The 13,269-nt window shown below is 38.4% G+C and overlaps 2 long non-coding RNA genes across 2 annotated transcripts; one reads left to right on the top strand and one right to left on the bottom strand.

Moving 5' to 3' along the window:
- The first annotated feature begins 1,574 nt into the window (after positions 1-1,574).
- LOC133741511 (uncharacterized) lies at positions 1,575-3,324 on the top strand. Its single transcript, XR_009861979.1, has 3 exons — positions 1,575-2,254; positions 2,472-2,544; positions 3,148-3,324. It is a non-coding gene; the product is annotated as an uncharacterized LOC133741511 (long non-coding RNA).
- A 5,747-nt stretch (positions 3,325-9,071) lies between these two features.
- LOC133741537 (uncharacterized) lies at positions 9,072-11,398 on the bottom strand. Its single transcript, XR_009861991.1, has 3 exons — positions 10,771-11,398; positions 9,680-9,794; positions 9,072-9,194 (listed from the first exon to the last, which is right to left on the bottom strand). It is a non-coding gene; the product is annotated as an uncharacterized LOC133741537 (long non-coding RNA).
- Positions 11,399-13,269: the final 1,871 nt, after the last annotated feature.

Genomic DNA, 13,269 nt, shown 5'->3' with positions numbered 1-13,269 from the left:
GGTGCAGTGGATTAGTCTGGCTTTGCCTGGCTTTCGCCGCAATGTCGATGCAGGTGTCCTGGCGCTGGGATACCACTGCATGGGTGTGTGAGTTACTAACAACTAACCCGATCAAAAAAAAAAAAAACATTTACATGTTAAATCAGTTGTGGCCATACACTTTTAATTTCATCACATGTACCCCTGTGCTTTCCAATTTAATCAATCATGTCCAATAATTTTTTTTTTTATCAAGTATTTTGTAAATTGGAAACGTGGCTCTAATTTGCTCCCTTGTATGATGATGATTCACTAATGCGACATGCAAAATTATATCGTATGTGACTACAATTTCAAAATACATCACATAATAGTTGGCAAAAAAGCCAAGGGTTAGACAAGATTGATTGAAATTGGTTACTACAGGGGCACAAATGATTTAGGGTGTAAAGATCTGGGAATAAATAAAATTTGCCCAAAAGTAAATTATTGCAAGTAAGGGGTAAAACAAAATATTTAGTGATTTCCCAATTTTATTTTTAGATAAAAGCAAAGCATGGAGTAAGTTTTCGTGAAAATACTTTTAATCAATTTCGGGTACTAATATCTTAAAACATGTTGTAAACTCTCTGGTACTAATATCTCAAAACATGTTGTAAATCATCTCATTTAAATACGAGCATCTCAAAAACCGTTTCAAAACCTCACATGATGAAATAGGCAATGACTAAAGGGTACTGCCAACTAGTCATCTCATGCCATCTAGAGGACGCATCGTGGGTACTGCTGACTGGAATACGAGGAGGCGAAGGCTAGAAAGTACTGCCGACTAACCGTTTCTTGCCATTTGGAGGGTATTACCAACCAGATGACGCTTCAGAGGGTACTGCGGACCAGAATATAAATTTTGGAGGGTATTGCTGACCTGAATATTGTCTGAAGGGTACTGTCAACCAGACTATTATCTGGAGAGTACTGCCGACCAGAAAATGCATGCATGCTCTGATAATATAATTAACATCCTCAAATACATAAATCTGAACATATTAATTCTCATAAGTTTTAAGTCATCGATATCATCTTTCCGAAAGAAACTCTCAATAGCTTGTAATTCATATAACTCGATAATTAATAAAAGCTTTCATAAAGGAAACTCAACATTATGCTTCAACCAAACTAGAAATTTATTACCATGCCATCGAAAGCATAATTTTATGAAATTCAGATAAATCCTCAATATATTGTCAAAATCATATTTTATGAAATCTCGATAACTCAATAATTCAAGTATTAGCAAAAACTCTAAGAATACTCATAACTCAAAATGAACCCAATACCGATAAATCATCAATTTATGAAAATCAATAAATCGTAAAAATCAAATATTAAACCTCAACCATTATAAATTTAAGGGAGAATGATAAAAGAGGTCATTTTAAAGTGTCTTATGATAATTCAGACACCACAAATGTTCCCATGATAATTAAGGTCACCTATTAACAATATGCCATTAAAAATAACAAAAATTACAACTCATGCCATTCATATATATTATTGCAACTCTGAATAAGCCGTTCCGGAAGCTTTTACTTTCAAGGCCAAGAAATGGCCCGGCTCGCCTCACCAAATTCCCAAGCTCTACGTTAGCGCCGGTAACATCGAAGCTTGCTACACTCCGTCGTACACAATTTTTGTGGCGCGTTTGCTTCAACCGCCGATGATCAAAAGCTGTCCGATGATCCTTCCTCTCCATCTCTCGTCCCCCAACGACGCTCGCCACCACCGATGAGCCTTCGACTGTCGACGTCACCAGAGATCGGAGCCAAACACGCACATAAGACTCCAAAATGATCTCCTTACCAACCGGTTCGACTCTCTTCTCAATTCTCCCTAGTTTTTTTCCAACTCTGGTATTTGTAATTGTAGTGAATTGAAGGTTCTGGAACTTGGATTGGAATCAGGTACTACACCTCTTCAAGGATGCCGCCGAGATCACCGACTCCGATCCGCAAAACGATGGACGATGCGACGCCGCAGCGCTCCGTCGCTTATGTTTCTCGGTCTCCGGTGTTGCGGTGGGAAAGCAACTGCGAGGATCACATTTTCAAGTGATGGCGGGAGTGGGAAGAAGAAGAAAAAGAGCAGGTTTTGGTTGAAGAAGAAGAAGAAGGGTGTGGTGAGGAGCAGAAGAAAAAAAGTGGGAGAAGATTTGGTGTTTGCTTGAAGAAGAGGAAGACTGTAGCTTCCAAATGTGGATCGTCTTCTGATTCCAAAGGTTGATCTCTAAATTGTGCTTCTGATCGATTTCTGTTTGGTTGCTGTGAAAATTATGAGGAATTATACTCAGTGTGTTTCTTTTTTGGTGTTTATTGCTTTTCAATTTGATATTACTTTTGTGTTTGGTCATTACTGTTTGAAACTCTTGATTAGGATGTGTCAACTTTGTGAAACTTGGATCTGATTAGGCATTCACTTGAAATTCTTACTGTTAGAGGCTTATTCTTCATGATAATTAGGAAGAAGAACCAGAGCAGCAGCTGCAGCATAAAGAGCAGCTTCAGCAAGGTACCCTTACCTTGTTTATATATCCTAGAGCCTTATCAAGTTTCATGAACTGAATTGGAGTTCGATTACCTGCTTTCTTGGTAATGAATAATGCAATGATTGACGGGAAGAATGATTGGAAAAATTTTCAGGGTACCGGGTTGATAAATATTCTGTTCATTTTGGGAGCCTTCAATTTATATGTAACCAAGCAATTTTATTGAGAATTGGAGCTTTGCATTCTTATGGGGCCTAGAACTGAATTAAGAATGGTTTAGATATGCTTACTGTTACAGATTATGAAGCCAAATAGATTAGAATATGTCTTATGAAGTAAAAGTTACTTGGTTGACGTAATGATTAGAGATGGTTGAGTACTTGAATTGCTATTGTCTGATTATGGCAATTTCCTTACCGTCATGGCTTCATGTAGAATGCTACAGACTTTTAAGCTACAGATTTTTAAAGCCCTGGAAATCTAACATTACAAAAACAAAGGAAATAAGGAAATCTAACCTTATTGTCTGATACTGAGCTATTTTTGCATTGGAGTAAGAAGTACAGTTTGCTCCATAACCTTAGCAGTGTTACTGACATTTTCCTGATGGTAATGGTTTAAATCAGGTGATGTTGGTGTGTGGGAGTTTCTTATTATTGGTACTAGATTGTTGAATGACTTGATGCCTCTAGGTTGTCTTGAACTTTCAAGTTGTTTGCAATCAAGGAAACTGATGGTGCAGCTGCAATGTTCTCTCAACATGCTCGAACGAGATACTGGGTATGTTTCACCATTGATATCTTTTCTCTGACTGATATCTACTGAACCAGATAATTGATGCCTTTGCCAAATACAAGTCATTTATAGTAAAAAAAAAGTTACGAAATCCAATGGTTTGTACTTTGTAGCTAGTGCATTGGTACGTATCTAATAGTATACAGACCCATATAGATCCATATTCTGCTTTTGATTAAGACATGTTTATGCATGAAGGGGAAATTTCTAATTTTTATGTGCTACCTGCTCTAGTTATAAGGCATGCAAGACTCTTGACAACTTTTACCAGTTTCTATGTTTGATTAGTTTGTACTAATATATAAATAATAGTGTTGGGCTTGGTGGGTTTTACTAGTTTTACATGTAAAACAAAAAAGGAAAATTATGGTTCTTCCATGTAGCATTTGAATTTGTTGTTAATAATATGAAGTTCTGTTTCTTCGTCTATCTGCTTATTTGATTTCGAATTTGATGTTTTGAACATCATTTGCACTATCCATGCTTGAAATTTTGGATAGTCTAACTAGCATAGCAGCAAGTTTGGTTCACTTTGTAGCAATTTGTTTGGTTCATTTGTTCTTATCATAATTATAGTTTTAGTTTTCTAGTAATGTTAATTAGTTGGATGTGGATGGTTTCTGTCACGCCCCGAATTTTGAATAAAGGAATTCAAATCCGAAACGCGATAACAAACAATCACAAGAAGACACTTAGAAAAATTTTCAAATAAATTAAGCAACTACACCAATCGAACTCACAATGTCAATACCGACTCGTTCTTTAGAGTCACATATTACATTACAAAAGTTTACAAATCAAACTGAATGACAATTCAATAGTAAACACACCCACCACAACTCTCTACACAGCGGAAGACTTAAAACTAAGAGTACCCTTCCACGTCCACGCTACCGAACGTACACCTCAGCTTTGATAATGATCACTCGATATTCTAACCTGCACAAAAACCCCTACACCATAGAATAGTGCACCGGGAATGAACAAAACAAACCCGGTAAGCTTTTCAGCCCGTATGAGTAAACTCAATTAAAGTGACTCACATCACGCATGCTTATAATTTCTCAATTCGAGAGATGAATCAAAGCAACCACATTTAACTCCACAAAACACAATCAAACATCAAGTTCAAATTAATCAAGAACATGCTCAATAATTCAACCCAACTAAAAACCCACATGCTCTGTCTCTCAATTCATTTTAAACATTTTACGCCCCCACAATCTATCAGAACACCATTCCTTTGCCTCAACGGCACAACCAGGAAATCATACTCATTTCCCAATCACTACAGATCGCAACCCACAACTGTACCCACAATAAGAATTAAGCAAAATCAGTAATCCCTGCATGAAATTTAGTTCAGGGAATTACATTAAAACAATCAATTCAGAAACAGTAATCCCTGCATAGAGTTTAGTTCAGGAGATTACTAAAAATCAAACAAAGAAACCATAGTAATCCCTGCATAGAAACTTAGTTCAGGAAATCACTTTAAAAACAAACAATAGAAATCATATAAATCCCTGCATAGAGTTTAGTTCAGGAATTTACATTAAAACAAACAATACAAAAAGCGGTAATCCCTGCATATAACTTAGTTCAGGAGATTACATAAAATTCAACAATTAGAAGGAAAAGGAAAATAAATGAAGAAGTCCAACAACTCACACTAAAGTCAATGATCACCCATCAACTCCAAACTAAAGTCAATAGTCGATGTTCACCCATCGACTTTGACTAAAGTAAATGATCACCCATCAACTCCAAATACTCATTTAATACAATTACATCAATCACTCACATGATGAATTGTATACCACTACACACATACAATTACATCAATCACACACATGATGAATTGTATACCGCTACACTCATACAATTACATCAATCACACACATGATGAATTGTCGCCACTTTGGTCACCACTTTGGTACTACTGTATAAACTATCGCCACTTTGGTCACCACTTTGGTACAACAATATCAACTATCGCCACTTTGGTCGCCACTTTGGTATTACAATATGATTAATCACACTCTCAAACACAACTTCACCAATGTCACACCATCCAATATATATATTCCACGTAAATATATATATATACGTAGTCATTCACGCAGGAATGACCACTAATACCAACTATAGTTTTATAAATTATTACTCTCGAAAATCATTTTATATCAAAACATGTTTTAACTTACCTATGAACCGTTGTCGATCAAGTTCATATATTTTAAAACAAATAATTTATTTTGATAAATATGATTTGCATACTAACAATTAAATCTACTAAATTAAAACATAACTACTTTATCAACCGAAACACCGTGAGATTTACTCACCTCCAAATCCTGCTGCGTCTTCACACAAACCAAGACAAGCACAAAATCACAATCACAACCGTCCGTCCAAAATAAATCCGTCCATTACCTAATTAAATAAGATCGCAACTTAGCAAACGAATCACAAAACACACTTAAACGACAATCCAACGGTTGGATTCCCACAGATCGCCCTTGGGATCATCCTATCAAAATTATACGAAGATCCAACGGTTGGATCCTCGCGGATTGCAAACCGAAGATAATGTGTAAAACCGAAACCCTAGCATGCATCAACTTTCTCCAAAATAACCTTATAATATATCAAAACGACTGTATCGATGCGTAGATGCATAAACTGAAAACAGAACACAAAAATATGGTCTGACGCGCCGCCACGCGCCGCTACAAGCGACGGGTCAGCAGGCGGTCAACGGCGGCGGTCAACGTCGGGTCAACCACCTCCAATGGCAAAGTGACCAACTACAAACTGATTCGAAATGAAGAGTTGATCGCCTTTCATACCTGGAGCTAAGCTAGATTCGGTCTAGATCGTCCTAGATCGAGCTTGGAAGTTGGATTAATCCCGTGCGTCTGATCAGATCCTAGATCAAATCAGGGATGTCGAAAAAGTCAAACCTTGATCTAGCGTTCTACACTCAAAATCGTGATGAAAGACTTACATGGGGATGATCAGGAGGAAGAGGACTACTCAAAACTGGGGAGGATCGGCCCGTGCAACGCCGGCGTGGAGGAGTTCCGGCCGGGTCGGGTTTGGGGCTCGGTGGAGGGCTTTGATCCATCCCTGGAGGCTGCGACGGAACAAGGCGACGCCACGGGGCGTCTGGGCGGCTCGCGGCGAACGCGGGAACCGCCGTGTCTTGTCGGGAGGACGCGCGACGGCGCCGCTGGCGTCGGGTCGGGTCGACCGGGTCGGCTGTGTGGGAGAGGAGAGAGAACGGAGAGAATGGGGGGCTGAAACGCAAAATGGGAAAATTTATGGATTTCTGAATAAATCCGGATTTTTTCTATATTTATAGAAAAATCCCCAAACTTCAAATCTTCATAACTTCTTCATACTAACTCCGATTTTCACGTTCCACATATGTACAAACTTGTATCGACGCGCTCTACGAGTTTCGTGAAGAAAGTTTTCGGAGAAACCCAACGTATAAAAAAGTCAACCATTGCCACCCCCCTAAAACCATATTCTTCGACTAATAATTCGTCCGAAACACTTCCGCTCCATTCACAAGCCATGAAATCGTACAAACGAACACTTTACTAATTCCCGGAAACCATTAGAAATTAATAACGAATTTTCGGGGTCTTACAGTTTCTCTGCTGCAGGAATCAATTACATAAGCATTTAGGTGACACTGGACATGCTTCACTGAAGAGGTGAAGAACTAATGATGGAACCTTGCTGAATATTGGATTGATGCAAGTAAACTATGAACCATGCTTCAACAGATTATCTGCCCTAATATGCTACATGAGATGACACCGGCCTTGTCTTGCTTCGCATGTATCAGTACCCAATCTCGTTTGTCTAGTTACACCCCATTCACGACATAGAAAATGTCTGCTGAAGATGAATGCATAATAATCTGTTGAAGATGAATTTGTAATAATCTGATAGTACTTGTAGCCTTACTTCTTATTTTTCTAATCAAACTAATTTGATAGGCAAGTATTTGATATTGAGGAAAAAATAAAAATGAGAAATGAATTCGGCATAGACCAAGTTACTACCTTACTGGTCAGGTCACTGGTCATGTCCAATGTTAATTACAAGTTAGTGGCTAAGTCATTGTCAATCACATGTCACATGATAATGACTTAGCTACAGCTCCGGCCTTGGATCAATGACTTGTGATTGACAGTGACTTGGTCAATGACATGTGTATAACCTTACAAACTGTAACCTGACCAGTAACTTGGCCAATGACATAACCAGTGCCTTGAGGTTAACAGTGACCTGGCCAATAACCTTACAAACTAAGGACCTGGCCTACCCAATGACATGTGTGTAACAGTGACTTGTGATTGATAGTTACATGGTCAGTTACATGATCAGTTACATGGTCAGTTACATACATTGTAAGTGACATGGTCAGTTACATGATCAGTTACATAATTTGTGACATGATCAGTTACATAATTTGTGACATGATCAGTTACATAATCTGTGACATGATCAATTACATAGTCAGTTACATACATTGTAAGTTACATGGTCAGTTACATACATTGTAAGTGACATGGTCAGTTACATGATCAGTTACATAATCTGTGACATGATCAGTGACATGAGGTGAATAGTTCATCATTAGTGACTTTGATAATTACATGATCAGTGACATGATGTTAATAGTTACCTGGCCAGTGACTTAAGGTTAGCAATGAAGATTATCAGTTACTTACTGACTTTGACAGTTACATGGTCAGTGACATGTTCATGATTGTAACATGGCCAAAGACTTTACAATAATCACTTGAGGTTAACAGTTACTTGGTCAGTGACTTGGCTAGTTACTTGAAGTTAACAGTTACCTGGTCAGTGACTTGGCTAGTTACCAGCAAAGTCACTGTCAATCCCTGGCCAAGTCACTGGCAAAGTCACTAAACATAACAGTGACACCATAAAAAGATACAAAAAGCTAATTGATTTAGTAAGCTGGAGTTTACAATTGGCCAGTGACTTGCATCCTAACCCTAAATAAATTTCTAAAACTCCAAATTTACAGAGATTCAACTGTGCCCATGTTCCGCAAATGTCTTGATTATATGAGCTCTATATTGCAAATTATCTTTCTTGCTGAGTTTCGTTGGAATCCGCTCATCTTTCAAAAGTTTCTCCATATAGTAATTCCACTATCCAATCTGTTGACCATAGAAAAATTCAAGTTAATGTAGGTGAACAATATAACAATAAAGTGAAATTTTAAAGTGTTGTATATTTACAAGGTTTCTTCTTGTGAAAGTGAGAAGATCATCAGTGATTTTGACAGTTACATGATCAATGACATTGTCAGTAACATGTTCATGATTGTAATATGGCCAGTGACCTGAGGGTAACGGTGACTTGGCCATTGGCATCACTAACTAGGGACCTGGGCTGGCCAGTGACGTCGTTGGCTAGTGACATAGGCAGTGACTTGATCAGTAACATGCAACGTGACCTATCCAATGACATGTAATTGACAGCGACTTGGCAATTGACTTGGCCAGTACCATAAAGTTTGAGAAAAACCACCTTCGATAATAATAAGCATATTGATGATGCCATTGCCTGCATCACATCAACTGCGGAAGAAATAGCATCCTTCACATTGTGGACATCTGCCTGTAGCAATAAAGAATTGGAAAATAAACTTTTAATAGCTATAAGGAGAACTAGGTAGAGAGAGAGGTATGACAAAGGCACATACCCTTGCTCCATCAACCACTAGAAGGCGGAGCGTGCTAGCCCTCAAAGCTTCGATGGCACCAGACAAGGAATTAGAGTAATCCCGGTCCATAAGCCAACACTCTTCCAAATATATCATCTGCACCCATGAAGCAAAATAAAATTAAAACTTAAAGAGTCAATGAAGTACAGTGCAAACAAACCACTTTATTCAACAGCAATGCATGACTTCAGGTACAAAAAGTAAGAACATAGAATCTCACAAGGGAGCAGTGATTATCATTCTAAAAGAGCACAGGAAAGCAATCGCAGACGAAATTTCAAGCCAATGAGGTATTGAAGAATAAAAAAGAAAAAAAAAACACAGAACTATAGTATTCCTCTATTTAATAATCTAGTAATCAACTTCAGATTGCAGGCTCAGTCCCTCAAGGTCACATGACAAAACTGGGACCAACTGATATTTAATACCAGATACAAATCTAATTATTGAAAATTTTAAGAAGTATATGACAGAACTTCAACAAACCGCTCACATGACAACAAATACAAAAATTCAAACAAAATCAGCCAAAAGATTCAAACAAATGGAACAAGAATGCAGTCACTGATCAGAGATCTTACTTGCCCCTGGAGAATGGAAGTTAGCTTCAAATTTTGCCTCAGCAATTGTAACTCAGTTCTTTTGGCTCTAACAGATTCCCGGAGTTTTGAAGTTGTTTTTCACGCATTGTATTCTCTGATGAAAAGCAGGAATTCCAGTAGGACAACAAAAATTTCAGTTAAACGATTTGATTTATTGAAACAGAAAAATCCAACACTTATAACATAGTATATCTTGTAAACATTCAAATAATTTAACACAAACCCCAGAGTTTAAAGGGGTAGTGAGTATCCACAATATTTTAGAATCCTTTCCAACCAAAAATTTTACTGACTAGCATCCACTCATAAGTCATAACTATTTCAATTTTCACATGGACGAGGGCGCTAGTATGATAAAAGAAACACAGCAAAAGCCTAATATTCTCCCATAGAAATACGCAAAAATACAATGCTCTATCCCACCCAACAAGCAGAAAGTCAAACCTGAATCATCGTGTAAACGACCAATCAATATTCAATTATTTTCATGTAAACAAGCTATCAAGCTAACCCACCCTACAGGTGCTCATATCTTATATCTGCAGCCAGATGCATTCATTAAATCAGAGCCTTTAGGAGGAAGCAGAAAATGAAAATTTTGCCTAGTGACATATATCAAACGCTTCTTTATGCAAGAATATGCTTCACATGATAACCTATCATTTAATGACATAGAAAGAAGAAACCAGAATGACCTTAAATTCCATCAGTATTAAAGCATATATCTTCAATATACAAGTTTTCACAAACCACACAACACTAACCTAGTTTTTGTTACAGATCTCTATCTACTAGTCCAACTTTCATCATTTTAGAAATTACTGACAATACTATTATAACAAAAGTGAAAGGGGTGCCATACCAATAAGTTACCAAAAACCTGAATTGCAGCAAAACGAATTGCATAGATAATCATGTATAAGAAGCAGAAAAGCATTCAAATATTTCCATATAAATCAAGGCTCAGAGAAACAAGAAAAATATAACAATACAAACTTATGCCATCCAATGTAAGCAAAACACAATTATTGTATATTCAAGACAATGGGGATTAAGTCCAGGAGCCATACCTCTGCATTCGACCTCTGTGCAGCTAGTGCAGCATTAGCTCAATCTCCCATCAAGATCATTCCCCAGTGAATTTTGCAATGCCCTAACCACATTGGAGCCAGATCCATTCAATTTCTTCATCTCCACCGTAAAATCCAAGCTCCTGGTCATACAAGTGTCCGGCCTCAACCTCGGCGGCCACCGGTACTGCTCCATCAGTCTGGAATTCTCGCTCTGATCCGGCCTCGCCTGCGTCGAAGCCTTCCTTCGCTCCGGCGTCCCTTTCCTCGCAATCGGAGACGGCGGTCGCTTCGCTTTACTCACCTGGAGCGCGTACGACTTGCCCTGAAACGAAACCGATAAACTCCTCATCGAAGTGACCAACAGCTTCTGAGCCGCCGACATTTCACCGCCGCCGGCAGCTCCATTCCCGGTCCTCAAATCTAAAGAATTAGGTCGAGGAGTGACCGTTCTCCTCCTCTCCACCTTCTTTACAGCCAATCTCTGCAACTTGGGAACCTCTTCAAGCAATCGAGCCTTGATGTTCTGAGAAGGCTGGCTTGAGAATCCGACTGGAATTGGAAATTTTTTGCTCCTTCCCTTTGTCTCTCTCCGAAATAGCCAAGAACAAGAACAAGAGAGAGAAAATTTGAGCTTTAGCATTTTTGACTTAAGGGCAGAATGGGAATAAAAAAAAACTAAAAACTGACCTTTTTTAACATCACCTAATTATTAATAAGGACTAAATTAATATTACTACCAATTCATAATGGATCTTTTTATCAAGTGGGAAAGTAGGTGATATTTTTATCATTTCACACTCTAATGTGACTTTTTCCAACATTTCCCTTAAATTTAAATCAATACCATAACTTAATATTCATAATATAATACTGCATGCATAATAATTTAAAAACAAATGTCGATCCATTCACTGAATTACGGCTATGAGATCCGTCCAACGAATTCCTCTTCGAGCTCGATCTACATGTTGTCCTAGGGCTGGGCATTTAGCCCGAAAACCCGAAAATTGGCCCGAAACCGGCCCGGGACCGGCCCAAACGGTCCGGGCTTTAAAAAATAATTTCATAGTTTTGCAAGGCCCGGCCCGAAAACAATAAAAACGGTCCAGGCCCGGGCCTAAGAAATCAGAAAAAAAAAGCCCGAAGGCCCGTTTACTAACATTTTCTATTAATTATACTAAACCCTAAAGTTATTACCCTACTGGCCTACTCTCTCTCTTCCTCTTTTCACTGCCGCCACTCTCCTCTTCTTCTTAATTATATATAATATAATTAAACCTATTACCCTCTCTCTCTTCCTCTTTTCACTGCCGCACACTCTCTCCTCTTCTTTTCTCTTCTTCTTCTTCTCTCATCGACTCATCTCCTCTCTTATTCTTTGTTCATACCTTCTTTTTCTTCCTCTAGCTATGACTTTCGTCATCTTAGATACTCAAGTTTTCATTTCTATTTCTCCATACCTCAAATTTCAGTTCATGAGTTGATGTAAACAGAGTTGCAGATCGGGAAGTTTCAGTTTCCAGATCTTAGATCAAGATGGTGCAACAGGATGTTCCAAATCTCAAGATGGTGCAACAGGCCCGAAAACCCGAGAAACCCGATCCAGAAAACACGGTCCGGTCTCTCTCCGGTCCCGACTTCGGGAAAGCTTGATCTGAGACCGACCCGAAAACTTCGGGCTCGGTCCCTGGCTTGGCAATATGACCCTCGGGCTGGGACCGTGCCCAGGCCTATGTTGTCCTGATAATCATGAATAATGGATTTCGAGAATTGAAAATAAATTGATGGTTATAGCGAAACCGAAACCTTAAAACGATAATTGATGAAAGCTCGAAATCATATTAGAACAACCTTAAATTTCATAGGTTTATTTGACTCAATTAAACGAAAATCAGGAGAGAGAACGGAGAGTTTCTGAGTTTCCGGAAATGGAAACTTGCCAAAATGAAAATAGTAACCTTCCAAAAACGGAAATCCCTATATGTAGTAACTTTCCATATTTTCAAACGCTCATAACTTTCTCATACGAACTCCGATTTCCGCATTCCACATATCCATGAACTCTTATCGACGCGCTCTACAACTTTTATGAATGAAGTTTTCTGAGAATCTCAACGTATCAAAAGTCAACCTTGAAACCCCCCCTAAATCCACACTTTTCGAATATTTATTCGTCCGAAACACTTCCGCTCCGTCCAGGAGCCACGAAACCGTCCAATAACCACAAATTAGATTCTGGAAAATCCTTCGAAAATAAATACGAATTTCCGGGGCATCACAGTATTAGTAGACATTCCTGTGCGGATGACTACACACACACACACACACACACACACACACACACACACACACACATATATATATATATATATATATGTGTGTGTGTGTGTGTGTGTTGGTGGATTTTGGTTGATTTATGAAAACAATATGCATGAGTGATGCTTTTTATTGTTTTGTGTTATGGCTTTTCGGAAAACAAATGATTGTGGAAATGTT

This window comes from Rosa rugosa, chromosome 3 (assembly GCF_958449725.1).
Source record: "Rosa rugosa chromosome 3, drRosRugo1.1, whole genome shotgun sequence".
NCBI lineage: Eukaryota > Viridiplantae > Streptophyta > Magnoliopsida > Rosales > Rosaceae > Rosa > Rosa rugosa.
This window is presented reverse-complemented; position numbering and strand designations above follow the sequence as displayed.